Raw genomic sequence first — 13,081 nt, forward strand, 5'->3', positions numbered from 1 at the left:
AAACAATAAAATACATAAGAAAATGCACATCAAAAACCTAACTTTAGGACCAAGTATGCTAGACCTTTGGTGTTTTCAGTATATAATAGCCAAATGTTACTACAAGGTAATAACTAAACTCAATTTTCAAAAATGCCTCCTTTGGCCCCCCATAGAGCAGATCGTGTCACATTAAAAAAAATAATAGTATTATTAAAAAATATATGCTGGCTCAGGTTGTGTGGTGTGGCTCTGGCATTTGATTGTTTGTTTTGAGTCTCAATGGACTTGATTTATAAATAAGGCTGGGGTTATATAGAAAGGAAAGCATTAATTGCAAATGGAAGTCACACTTCTACTCCAATTCCAGAAAAATACAGCAATTTTGGGGATTAAAAAATAATATGTGATATTAGGCACGTTGTTACGATTATTACATGAAACTTTTGACATATTTATGCTTGTTTTTATTGATAAGAAAACAAAAGTACACAAAAGTTATGTTTTTATTAGAAAACAAGAATTTTAATGTATTTTTTAGATTGTTCTAAATACGATAGGGTATCAAAAAGTTTTAGAAATCACCCAGAAGTGAAGGAGCTATATAAATGAAATTTTGCCAGTGTAATCACTGGTCCTTATGTACATTATGGTGCAAAAATGGTCTCATATTAGTATGTTTACAGGTGGCATTAAGATGCCAGTAACTTGCTGTCCTGGTTACCGCGCATAACCTGCAAGATGGGGAAAATTGAGGCACGCAGCATGATTAAGATCCTGCTTTTGAAGGGTTTCAGTACACAGAAAATAGATGATGAAATGAAAGCTGCCTATGGTGGTGATTGTCATATGGCACTGTTACTTTTGGAAAAGGAATTTCCAAACAGGGCACCTGTCCCTTACAGATGAGCCACGAAGTGGACGTCCATCACTTACGGATGATGTGGCCACACTGCAAAAACGGTCTCACCGGTTACCGAGGCAGGTACTGACATCTAGCGCCACTAAAAAAAAGTAAACGTGCTTATGAGACCATTTTTTGCACCATAACGGGGTCAAAAAGTCAAAAGGTTTTATGGAGCACTATTGGTTGATTGAATCTCAAAATCTGAACATTACTAAGTGGCATGAACATGACTGCTGTAGAGGAAATAGTTTTGGGGAAGAGAGTATTATGAATTTAACATGTAATACCAATATTGTACAGCTGAACAGTAATTTGTGGCAATAAAATAAAAGGAATGAACGTTACAACTCCGGTGTGATGTGGTTGTTATAGCAGGGCAATAAACCTATTACTGTCCCACAAATGATCTTACCTGATAATGATTTCTATAGTATCTATAATCAGTAAAATGCACACAATGAAAGACAATACCAATCATTTCTAGCAGATTTTGTTTTCCTTTTATTTACATACATTGTTTATATGTATATATTTATAAGACTATCAAACAAAAACATTGCACTACACACTGCATCTCAATAAACAATATCAAATCAAAAAACACACAGGTTTCAAATCAATATTATTAAAAAGCTTAAAATTAACGTATTGCACATTATATTCTTTCAATTTGGTATTTCATTGGCGACGGAAAACTGACTTTGTAATTTCAGGCAAGGAAATTATTAAGTAGAGTGGTTCAATAGCACTGCAATATAATCAGATTGTCAGTATATGTTACACACTTTGATAATTACGACAAATCACAGTTTGATTTCTACAGACCAAAGAATTCAAAAGCAGAAGGTATCATAGACCTATACAGTACTCTGCCATATTTACATGTCACATATATGGCAGGACTAGCTCTTAGTACATTCAACCACATAACATGAAACTTACAAATGTATAGGTGATAGTTTTCAGGATTAAATCTATAAAGTGATACTGTTTCCCAAATTTACATAAAATCAATTATTTTCATTTTCAGCCCAATTAAGGGCTGGGGTATGAAACGTTTGGACAGTATTTATTTTGGGACATTAGAGCACATCAGACATATCGAATTGCATTCTGAATACTGAAGAATATCATTCTGATATCAAATAATTTTGATTTTTTGAAATTCGCAATTTAATACACATTTTATGGCAAATCATTAAAATTGATATTTTTGATATTTAACAGTACTTGAAGTAAACTTTGTAAATCTGATGATTTATACTTAAAGTGTATGTAGGTGGGATGAAAAGCAGACGATAAATTGAAAATTTTGACCTTTAATATTGAAGATATGGATTTTTTTCCCAAAACACCAAAAACAAATTAGGTCTTTTTGGGAAAGAAATCCATATCTTTAATACTGAAAGGTCAAAATTTTCAATTGACCGTCGACTTTTCCTCCCTGCTACATACACTTTAAAATATATCATTAGATTTATATAATTTACTTCGAGGACTGTTATATATCAAAATTTGAAAAATAACAAATTTTTATAATTTGTCATAAAATTTGTATTATATTGTGATTTTCAAAAATGAAAATTATTTGATATCAGAAAGACATGTTTCAGTATTCAGAATGCAATTCGATAGGTCTGAGGTGCTCTCATGTCCCACAAAAAATACTGTCGAAACGCAATAAACGCTCATTTTAGATCCCTTAAGAGATGCCAAAACAATAACTCTTAAATCCTTTAAAAGTTTAAAGAATTAACAGTTGATCTCATGCCTGAAATCTTGCATGTAATGAAAAATCATAAACAATGAACAAGAATTGTTTTGGATACAAGTAGAGGGTTAAAAACAATCAAAACAAAGCAACATGTGAATTGTTTCTTGCAGTGGAATTTCCTTGTGGTAACTCATTGCAACATTATGGCGTAAGTCCATATTTCATATGATGATTCATGCAAACTTCCAAATTGCCTAAGTATCATGCACTAATTTTGAGATATATTTCACATCCATGCATGTTTAAACAACCCCTCCCATTTTAAACATTACCTTCATATGGTTAACATGCTTCATTGGCATGATTTTACAGCAAGAGCCCTGAAATGTGCCATCTCTGATAACACATAATGTATGATCAGTAGACTTACCCTTACAAAAACATGATTTGTTTTAAAAGTTATACCAACCAAGATATCCTGGTGATAACCTATTTTTACACTTTAATTTGCATAGAACATTTATAAGCCACCAAAAATAGACACTGCAATGGCAAGCTGATTTTGATACAGATGCTACAATCAAAATAAAATATTTGGGTTGATGATATAGAGATTTACATTACATAATGGTTCACCAAAGTCTTATTATAAATCAAAGGAGTTCCCTTGATCTTTTTAAATCACAATAAATGGTAAATTGCTTTGAAACCAGTTACAACTCCATGTTGTAATGTAAACCCTGTATCTTGGTGATAGACCAGAAACTAGTTTTTTCATAATATGATGCATCCACAGAAAGGAAACACAAGACTTCTCCCTGTTAAAGTAACATGGAGGTAAAGAGTGTAACTCTAGATTGCCTTGTCATGTATCTGGCAAATTTCAACTTAAAAATACATGTTGAGGGCTCAATGCAACAACATTACCTCGCTTCCAGTTTGGCCTCATGACCCACTTGAGTCTGTGTTACACTAGCAACTTGGGATTCACTGTTGGGCATTGTTGTTTTTTGGACATTTCTGGTACCAAATTCTGATTAGCAAAACTGGATTGCGATGAGCCCTCCATGTATGTGTATACCTTGGCAATATGCTGTAATACCTTGTACCGCTAAGGTGTGCTATAGCAGATTCAACCCATCGTGGGCCATTTTTCAAACAAATTCAGGCTACCAGACGATCATGCATATCACGCTATGCATGACTGGCAGATGATTGACTGTCAACCTTGACTTGTTGGGAAAATGTCCCACGATGAGTTGAATCTCCTTTAAGTACTATGCGCAAACATTTACAATATTGAAAGCTTAAGCTGGCATACATCACTTTCAGGCATTTGTAAAATGTATACCCTAGGTACACTAATTTGGTGCCCATGAATGACAATCCAGTATGGTGGATTTCCCATAGTGTTACACATCAACATGTGACTACATACATACATGTAAATGTAGTAAATGTTCTCCCTGTCTGAATCCTGTGGATATATTGCACAAATTTGCAATATGGGCCCATCCTTTTAGAACCCAACTGATCATCAACATGTTATGACATCTGATGTACCAATGAATTGGATTTTTTTTAAATCAAAAAGCTTGGTTATTAAAAACAAAAATATTATACAAAAGCATGCAGATAAAAAAAAATGAGCCAGACTCATCACAGATCTATTGCACAGAATGCACTTAACACTAACATACACACCTACAATACTTTATACACAGCTATTAATTTTACATGTAATATTTGTTTTGTAGTTAATTAAGTAGATATAGTAGGCACTCAGGATAGGTACAGAGTAAAAATCATAGAGCAAATATAATTGAATTAAACTAGACTAATTAACATGATCCTGTCCTAACACAATAGAGAGGTTTGTATGTGTGTGTGTGAATGGTGATTGCCCAATGTGTACACTTATTAGTTCTGAGGAGCATTGTGCATATTATGTACATGGAAATAAATCACAGCCACACATGGCCGAACATCCCCACTGAAAAACAGACTGCACGCTATCAATCCACATTCACAATGTGTCAAACCTCTCTACTACATGTACATTAAGTAATTCTTGGCCAAACGCGCCATGTGTGTATGTTTATCACGGAGCCACTAGCGCTCAGAGTGCCAAAAATTACCTCATTTACCTGGAGCTCCTAATACCTGATATTTATCTACTAAAATTTACACTATATCTTCTTACTGATTGATTACACACATTGTATCATTTACTTTATGTATGGCAAGACCTTAAAAAAGTCCTCACTTTTTAGTGGTCATAACACAGAAAACAATTGAAAACAATAAAATTAATGTGCACATGATGATAATTTGGCAGCTGCATCATGATACCACAATGTGAAAAGTTGCACATAATATGCAACAGATTACACTGTGAAATTGTCTAACATGTTCCACTGACCTGAAGTGAGTGGCAGTCAGCATATGTCATCAAGTGGTAAGAACCAGAACTGACTGAAGTCTTGTGAATTTTGGGGAGAGCATTATGCATGGTTAATACCATATGAAACACCCTTTTACCCCATGTATAACTTTTTGAATTGCGCCAAATTCATTAATCATTAATTTCTTGTTAAATCCAATTTAATTTTGCAGAAGTGAGGTATCATACTGCAGCTAACAAACTTATCCACACATCAATTATATTGGTCAAACGTTATGACCATTCCAACAAGTGGGGACCCCTTCTTATGAGGGTATTTATGTGTTGCAATCAAGCAAAATGAGTAGCAAGATCCTTTGTTTTGTTTTTAATAGTTTTTTGTCTGACGTACGTCCAATTCACACAAACCAATTTTAACTGCAAACTGCAACACCATTCTGAATGAATGAATGAATGAATGAATCTTTATTTCCATAATAAAAAAACCAACAAAATACAAAGAAACTGAACATTATTCATTAGTGAGTGAGTTGATATCCTTAATATTTCAGCAGTGCACAACTAAAAGGTTGCTGGCCATATCAATTTCTATTGCAAATTTCAAATCATCACACAGCACAATGCTGTTGCAAATTAAGGTGCTCTAGCTGGGGTGGTTTGCAACATGCAATTACTTTATAGGAAATTGCAGTGTGTAAAGTGGCTATTAGAATCTACTGATTCAATTTTAGAAGTTTTACTGAGTGTTTACCATGGGTAAACTAATTCTGTTGAAGAGCAGAAACTTTTACTGCTTCACATCCAACTTGTTTTATGTGATAGCTTTACTGCTTGAGCACAAAAAGTCAAACTACATGGGCTGCCTGGGGCACCGAATGGTTGACCACCTTTATTTAACCTTAGCAGTTAATAGATTTGTGCACCAAGCAGCCCATGCAGTTGACCTTTTTGTGCACCAAGTAGTCAACATAAGCTTTACTAGGCAGCTAAACATACCCTGTTGAGAGTGTATTGCACAATGTATGAATTACACAAATGATCATCACTGTCACTATAAAGTACAGAATATGGTCTGTAGATAGGTTTAGCAACAAGAAATTTAAAATCTATGTTTATGCCATTGCACTTATCTACCAATACTACTGTCAAACTACTTCATTTTGCAGGTACTTGATTTCCCAAATTAAGTGAGGAGCACTATTCACACAAACTTTGATACCTGTCATTTTTTTCTCTTATTGTGACTACTTTTAAGTAACATTGAATACCTGGATTTAAAAAAATTGAGTGCCCCAAAATGCTGGTCATTGGTTAATTGTGAAATAAGAGAATCTGCAAAATTGAGTAGTTTTTCTGTAAAATTTAGTAGGCAATTGAAGTTTATAAATCCTGAAATTCAATTAAAATACTTATAAAACTGAGTTGCTTCACATAAGCTTTGCATTAGCTACTGCTACATATTGATACTAGAACCCGTTTCTTTACAGTTGTATCCTACCAGTTTAATAATGAGTTGTTGGCAGTGTGTTAGAGTATCAAAATGATTATCTAACTACTATAAATAACATGTATATTACGAATAGCGCAAACTTTTTTTCTGTGCAGGATGGTATTGATATCGATGTGACAGTTTTACAATACTTGTGACCTGCCACATCCGATACGCAACGGCAGTTATCGATTGTAACATACTTTTTTTTTGAGATCCTGTTCAAAATACTATATTCTACATCATAATCCTGTAATTGAAAAAGGGATTAACAGGAATTAACAATTAGCTCAATTTGCTCAGAATACCGACCTGGTACTTGATTTCATGTCACAACCGACAACTCGTGTTTCAATGTGACGGGTCACACGTGCAGAGTTTTATATGTATGATAGTAAAAGAAAATGAAGTATAAAGCATATGCACTCACAACTTCACTAGCACTCCGTACCATACACAAAAGAAAACTCAATCTTCCAGAGAGTAAAAACAATTCTCCTGAAATTATTCTACTACCTCTAAGATGTTGGTAATGTTTGCGCCAAGCTAGATACATTTTTGATATGGAAGTATGAATACTGCACACCATTCAATGAGATGCTATACATACCAACTGTCAACAATTTAAACACTGGGAAAGAAAGAACTTTAATGAAAATCACAGTTTATAAAGCACAACTGTGTTGACGTATACTGACAATGTCATTAAATAAATTACCTGGATGGTACTTCTGAACATGAAGACTAACATTGTGCCAGCATTCTCAAAGACTGCTTTATAGTTTCATTATTTGTTAATTGACCTTTTCGGTAAATCCCATAAGCCTTTGCAAATGACGAAATCTCGGTGTACTTGCAGAGGCTTATGGATTTACTGAAAGGTCAATAGGTTGACCAAAAAAAGGCAAATGCATGTATTTCTATTACTTAAATCATTTATGATGTGATTAGCAAAATGAGTCTTGTCATATTCCATGTTTTCAGTTTGCATTGTCTGTCATTTTAAAAGCAAAAAATTCTCCATCGAAAGTGAACTCACAGTTCCTGAAATTATGCTATTCCTGTTGAAATCCATATACACCCTATGAAAGACATGAGCATTATCTCCAACATAGAGGGCATTGATTTCAAATGGAGTCACCCATTCAGGTAACCCCATTTTAAATTCACACCCACTGTGTGGAAGATTACGGTCATGTCTTCCATAGGGGGTGTATGCATTTCAAGTGGAATAGCCCAAGTTGGTATACTACATTTAAGTTCCTTTGCCCTTTTAACTATTCATCTTTCTTGATTTCATCATATTGTAAAATGCATTTACATACCCAGTTCAATGCGGTCCTATAGCTATCTGTGCCCCAATAGGTACCAATGGGTCTTTCTATTGTACCATGGAGGTGCAATACATCATATTGAGCATAATAAAACATAAAACGATAGCAATATGCAAATTATCCAGGGTATGCCAAGAGCCACTGGTATAGCACTATAGGATGACAGGACCAAACAAAGATAGTGGCTTACTGAGAGATCACTGTTGCCCAATTCCAGTGAAATTTTCATTTTTAAATTATTTCATACATTTTGATTGACAGAGCTTCATATAGGCAAGTCAACATCTATTTAAAGGCTTTCTGGCAAGAAGGTCCTATCTATAATAGCTGCCAGGTGTTATATTCAGGGGTGTGAGTGACCTCTATTTAAAGGCTTTCTGGCAAGAAGGTCCTATCTATAATAGCTGCCAGGTGTTATATTCAGGGGTGTGAGTGACATCTATTTAAAGGCTTTCTGGCAAGAAGGTCCTATCTATAATAGCTGCCAGGTGTTATATTCAGGGGTGTGAGTGACCTCTATTTAAAGGCTTTCTGGCAAGAAGGTCCTATCTATAATAGCTGCCAGGTGTTATATTCAGGGGTGTGAGTGACCTCTATTTAAAGGCTTTCTGGCAAGAAGGTCCTATCTATAATAGCTGCCAGGTGTTATATTCAGGGGTGTGAGTGACCTCTATTTAAAGGCTTTCTGGCAAGAAGGTCCTATCTATAATAGCTGCCAGGTGTTATATTCAGGGGTGTGAGTGACCTCTATTGAAAAAAGAGGAACTTTGTTCAAAAAAGAGGAAAAGCACTGAAATATGCTCAAAATGGGCTGAAAATGAAAGAAAAAGCTAAAATTTTGCCTCAAAGAAATTTCCAAAAAAGAGGAATTCAGTTTAAAAGATGAGGTTTCACACCCCTGTATATTATTAGACTTGGCATGCTGAACACTTGGTAAAACTTAAGTACCAATGGGCAACTATTGTAGATGGGTCCTTCTTACCTTGATTTACAAGCTTCAAAGCACAAGTTCACCATATTCAACATTGCGCATTTAATGCGCACACAAAACCCAGTTCCAACTGCCTAATGGTCCTTCATTGTATCACACACATGTTCACAACACCTTTGTTCATCCATTCTCCAGTAGAAGTATACAATTACATTAAATTTGTAAAAAGTCACGATTACACTTATTTCTTACTATCGCCACTTCTCAATTTCTGAGGTTCAGTTCAACAAATTTGTGAAGAAATTTACATTGTAAAAAAAAAGTTGCTGAAATACCACTGCACACGGATGTCTCTACAAAGCTATTATTACTATACACTGCATGTATAACCTGTATTAAGTTTCTTGCATGATTTAAGTGTATTGAAAATGACACTTGCCAGGGGATATTTTGAGCATGAGAATTGCCATTCTCTAGAAAAGCGTACCCTTGGTGTAAGTAATTCATAAGTTACACTAGTGTAAAGACTCCATTGACGTATTATGCAGCTTTCGGAACAAAGCTGAATAATTCTTCAAGAGAAGATTTCTGTGTTGGGTTAATTCCAATTTGACCATTTTGAGAAAAAAATACTCCTGTTGGCGATTCCTTCACTCAGAACTATAGTGGGTAACTATGATTGTTCTTTAATTTTTCAAATACCTCATTGTAATGATTTTTCATTAATTTGTCCTCCTTTTCATGCAAAGACCATCTTTGTTCAAAAATCCTTATATTTTTCACGGACTACAACCTAAAATATGCTGTAGGCCTATAATAATCTTTGTTCCATGCGATATAGCTGAATACTTGTAGTGAGTTATGGTTATTTTTCCAAAGTATACTCTTTTATCCAAATTTAAATGCACCCTATTTTGATGATTTTGTAGACTGTGCTGTTAGCTGAAGAAATAATGATATTTAGAATGATAATGGTTACCCACTGTAGTTCATTGTGTTACAAAAAGTGTACTTTCTAACAAGAGAGTGCAACACTGGCAAACTATACTTGTAAGCTTTACGGCTATTGTTCTTCATTTGCTACAATAAGCCAACTTACACGTAGTTCATTTCATTCACTATATTGTGTACTGATGTCAATTTGTCCAATTTTCAGAGAAAATATGGATTTAGTTGAAAATTTGCATTTGTATGGATGCAAATTTTAAGCCACCAAATTACATGTACAAACATGATTAATGCACAAGTTCGCCCTTCACTTCAAGAATAAATTTACCTGAACTTTTTTTTTCGTTCCGGCAGTTTGACTTTCAGATTACCTTAACATTTCAATTCTTCATTACCACTTTTTGTAGTTACTCAAATCACGACTTTCATGGTACACTGGTAGGATATTCTAAAAGACTATTTTCAAAAGTTATGGAGTAGGACTATGTAATTACTCAATCAACTATCTATCTTTAGTGTATACAAGGCGGTTCTCGAACCACGAGTCTCGCCTGCTTTCGTGACCGCCTGCTTTTGCGATTACTTTTGGTAGAGGTAAATGAATTTGGCGGTTATCGGCTGGGCACGATTATCTGGCTGATGGTGACTGTACCCACCAAGTTTCATGCCCATGCAACAGTTTTTACTAATTTGACTTCTGATTACCCCTGGTGGACTCGAAATGACCTTCCCAAAATTTGGCTTTAAATGTTGACTGTACCCACCAAGTGTCATGCCCATACGACAGTATTTACTCATTTGACCTCAGATGACCCCTGGTGACCCAGAAATGACCTTCCAAAAATTTGGCTTTAAATGTTGACTGTACCCACCAAGCTTCATGCCCATATGACAGGTTTTACTAATTTGACCTCAGATGACCTCTGGTGACCTCGAAATGACCTTCCAAAAATTTGGCTTTAAATGTTGACTGTACCCCCCAAGTTTCATGCCCATCCAACAGTTTTTACTAATTTGACCTCAGATGACCCCTGGTGACCCCGAAATGACCTTCCAAAAATTTGGCTTTAAATGTTGACTGTACCCACCAAGTGTCATGCCCATCCGACAGTTTTTACTAATTTGACCTCAGATGACCCCTGGTGACCTCAAAATGACCTTCCAAAGATTTGGCTTTAAATGTTGACTGTACCCACCAAGTTTCATGCCCATCCGACAGTTTTTACTAATTTGACCTCAGATGACCCCTGGTGACCTCAAAATGACCTTCCAAAAATTTGGCTTTAAATGTTGACTGCACCCACCAAATTTCATGCCCATATGACAGTTTCTACTAATTTGACCTCAGATGACCCCTGGTGACCCCGAAATGACCTTCCAAAAATTTGGCTTTAAATGTTGACTGTACCCACCAAGTTTCATGCCCATACGACAGTTTTACTAATTTGACCTCAGATGACCCCTGGTGACCTTGAAATGACCTTCCACAAATTTGGCTTTAAATGTTGACTGCACCCACCAAGTTTCATGCCCATACGACAGTTTTTACTAATTTGACCTCAGATGAACCCTAGATGACCTCAGTGACCTTGACCCACTAACCAATACAAACCGGTTCTGTCTCGGGTCAAGATGCACCCACCCACCAAGTTTGAGGAACGTGCAACCCCTAGTCTCCGAGAAAATAGGCGGAAGGCAAACTTTAACCAAAACTTTAACCAAATTTGTCACATCCACACACACACACACCCCCTCTTGTAAATGCCGCCAAGTGTGGAGGTGTGTGTATATTCCAACTGGGGAGATTCACACACCCACATTCAAACTGGGGAGATTTTTTTACACAAATCTCACAGCAACCGCCATACTGTGGAGGTTGCTCTAATCAGAAAATGACAGGTGGTATACCCCTCTATGGCCCAAAAACCCCATTTTTGAGCTTATCTTCAACTGTGGAGCTCCACGGTTGTTAGCAGACTCCACAGTGTGAATGTGACAAGACACACACACCTCCACAGTTGGAGGCATTTACAAACGCACACACACACACACACACACACATACGGAAAAGTGATTATATAGTCTCCTGCCTTATCAGGCGAGACAAAAATGGAATAATGTATCTGTGCTTTTACAGCCATGATTGTATTTATGTTTATACAAGTTAGAATCAAAATCAAAATTTAGATAAACAGCAACCAATGCAAACAAGAAGTATGAAGTTATGTATAAATACATCTCTTTACTAGTCAGTGAAGTCAATACTTCAATGACTGGATTACATATTGAAAACTATTTCAAAATGCAGGCCTCAAAAGGTAATTTATTTTACTATGTGACTCACATAGGCCAATTGAGAATAATGTTAATGAAATTATTTTTGCTGCGTTGAGAAACAAAATAAAATAATAAAGGACTCCGCTTATTTATTACAAGACAGTATGACATTGAAGTACATCTGTTATGTAACACATTACCACATAACAATAGATATTTGAATATATATAAATATTCATGAGCACCATAAATATACTTAATGGATAATCAGGATTAGGATATATTGGTAATATCTAATAACAATGGTTGTAAAATATGTATACAACACTAAAAAATAAATCTGCAAATACTACATGTAATAAATAATATAATTTTATATTACACAATTATATAAATAAGCAGAAAATAAAGCAAGTATTAAAAACTGAAATGAAAAGCACACATCTACAATGCACAAAGACTATAAAATTGGCAAGTTTCGAAATGAAAATGGATTGCACATAACTATTTCTACATTTAGCAACTACCTTGTTCTCTGATACACACAACAATTACAGGGCACTGTCTTGAGGTATTTAAGTACCTAAAAATAAAAATATAAGCACACAAAATCCACTTGGTCTAATTCAATATTTTCTTTCAAATAATGCAAGTCTGATTGCTCCAATTGTCAATTAGACAACCAGGTCATTTGTTGACCATGTTTTAAAAAAAGGTGCCCAGTTGTTGTCTAATTAATACATAACTTAAATGAGGCACAGGACATCCCCTTTTACAAAGTCAACGAGTAGGACCTGTTTTTTTCTTAGTTAACTACTATACTCAGACTCTGATTGCTGAAGAAAGATTAACCGCAAAATTCCACAACTTTCGCGATTTGTCTTTCTTGCGCCATGTGAGGTAGCGATCATAGTCTGAGCTGCTATAATCTGGTAACTAAGAAATCAGGTCCAACTCGTTGTACTACTTTTTACACACTAGTGGTATTTAGTCATATCTCATTATTCCAAGAACCTATACTTCCCATCAATTATATCAGGATATATTACATGCATCATTCTCATCCACGTGTTTGAAAACACAACAGAACATGGAACA

Source organism: Amphiura filiformis, chromosome 9 (genome assembly GCF_039555335.1).
Source record: "Amphiura filiformis chromosome 9, Afil_fr2py, whole genome shotgun sequence".
Taxonomy (NCBI): domain Eukaryota; kingdom Metazoa; phylum Echinodermata; class Ophiuroidea; order Amphilepidida; family Amphiuridae; genus Amphiura; species Amphiura filiformis.